The sequence below is a fragment of the Hipposideros armiger genome, unplaced genomic scaffold, assembly GCF_001890085.2.
Source record: "Hipposideros armiger isolate ML-2016 unplaced genomic scaffold, ASM189008v1 scaffold_607, whole genome shotgun sequence".
In the NCBI taxonomy this organism is placed as follows: Eukaryota; Metazoa; Chordata; class Mammalia; order Chiroptera; family Hipposideridae; genus Hipposideros; species Hipposideros armiger.
In genome coordinates this window covers 1195588-1198056 of record NW_017731957.1, presented here as the reverse complement: position 1 = coordinate 1198056, position 2469 = coordinate 1195588, and positions in this window count along the sequence as shown.

Below are 2469 nucleotides of genomic sequence, written 5' to 3'. Positions count from 1 at the left end.
ACACACACACGCACGCACACACACACACACACACACACACACACACAATCAATACCTGGGTGGGAGGAAGTGGAAACGGGAGACAAGGAAAGTACATGTTAAGTCTGAGTGGCCCGAGGTCTCAGCTCAGGCTACATTAATCAAGTACCACAGACCCGGTCGCTCATAAACAACAGAAATGTATTTCTCGCAGGCCTGGAGGCTGGAAGTCCGAGATAGGGGTGCCAGCAGGATCAGGCGGGAGCCCTCTTTCGGGTCTCAGACTTCTTGCTGTGTCTTCACACGGCAGAGGGAGGGTGAGGGCGCTCTCGGGGGTCTTTTTTATAGGGCACCAATCCCCTTCATGAGCCCTCCACCCGAATGACCTAACCCTACCTCCCAAAGGTCCCACCTCCGAAAACCATCACATTGGGAGTTAGGATTTCAATGTAAGAATTTTCTGGGGGACACAAACATTCAGACCATTGCACCCCATTTCAATGATTCTAGGAGGAACACTTTCTCATGCTCTTACCATTCTGAAATCTCCATGTCTTATACTTGCTGTCAGCTAAACGGTTGTGTGTCATAGTTGTCACTACCACTGTGTGAGAATCAAAGCTTAGAGAATGAGAAATGGGTGTCAGGGGCTTGGAAGAAAATCTCCAAGATAATTGTGGAGCACTTTTACAGAAAATGTGGCCTTACCAGAATGTTCCTGAAGGCTCTTGATGGCTCATAGGACAATGATATCAGGGAAAATATGGATTTCAAAGATCCTGCATCAAAGAGTGATTCCAAGAAGTACATTCTGAATGTGAAACAGTTTTAGGCATGCCCTAACCAATTTATTTAGCTTATATTCCTTTTTTGTGTATGCAGAAGAGCGATATATGATTTAAAAATTTTATGTCCAAATAGGTCTAAAAAAGCTCTTTTAATATGTTTAAAAGAAAAATTCTAAAAAAGCATTGTGACACACATGGTTAGATAGCAGCGTTTTTCCATTCTTAGAGCTTCATTAAATAGCACTATGGAGTTTTAGATTCCTTGAAATATGGTAGTATTTATGTTTTATGCTTCAATAGTCATCAATCTGTTTCTAATGTATTTGTGGAAAAATATGTGAGTCATCTTGCCACTAAACTATTTTCAAAATCCTATGGAAGCCTGCCAATGTTTTCAAAATTTAGCTAGGAAACGCTCTTGCTCTTGGGAGGGGAAGTTCCAATATTGTAAGGCTGTGTTTCTGGGTATATTTTTGGTTACGTTTTTCTTAATCCTGGCATTTGTCTAAAGCAAAATAAAATAAAAAGGAGGGCAAAATTAAAAAGCTTGTATTATAAAATGTGCATTCTGGAGAACAAAGACTCAGCTGTGCCAAGTTGGAGTGGCTTGGATGGAAGCATTTCCGTTCCAAATCCTTACCTTTCTGCTTCTGCATTGACCGACTCATGATGAGGGCTGTGTGTGTCCTTGAGTTCCCTTGCTTGTGCCCCATGGATTCATTTATTAATGTATTTAAATAGAAAAATTTAACCTTACCATTGGTGCTGCAGGTGTGTTTATTTTCACTATCTCTGCTTTTAGAAAAACACTATTATAAAAATATTGCAACCCTAAATTACCTTCCACAAGCCTCAAGTTTCATGCAGTTCATATCTGAGCAGAAAGAGAAATCAATATATTCAGGCCTGAAGGGCAATGGACTTTGTGGTTTTGTCACACTTTTACAGATAACAAATGCCTCACATTAAATAGATCCATTCTTTTCATTTCGCACCATTTTTTCAGTACTGGCACTGCTATGAAGTCATTATGTCTGGGCTGATAGCAGCTTCTAGGCTTGGAGGAAATTGCCTTTCCAAGAAAGTAGAATGCAGACATCCCCCAACCTGGGTGCACCTGCATTAAACATAGCTCCCACCTAACTGAGCTTCCAGAGCTGGGATCTGGTGCCCTGTTGGCCTTCTGAACAAGCAACTCCTCTCCCTCCCCAACACTGAAGCCGAGGTCTTTGGGGTCCCCCTGCCTGCCTACCATGGCCGGGAGCCCAGGTCCCTCTTCTCATGTGAACGCTCCTCCCTGCTGGCCAGGAGCCTCTGGGGCTCCAGGTCTGGGGCCAGAGTTTGTTCCCACTGTCCCAATACCTTGAGGGGCAGAAGGGTTTCAGCCTTTCTGATCAGGTGTCTCCCCTGCTTAAAACCTTTTGATGGCACCCCACTGTCCTCAGGGTAAGGTCCAAACTCCTAAAGTAGCTTCCAAAATCCTTCATCATCTTCTCTGTGCATATTCCACTGCGTCTCGCTCTGTTTCCTGTTCCTCTGCATCAATTCTCCTGCCACTCTGAACTTGATTCAGTCCCCCGAAACTTATCGGGTTTCCCTGGCTCCCTTTCTCATGAGGCCTAGAGCAAGTTTGATTGGCTTTTAGGGAGTCCTGTAAATGCACTGCCCCGAGCCTCATTGTTTTGATGGGAAAGCACATTCC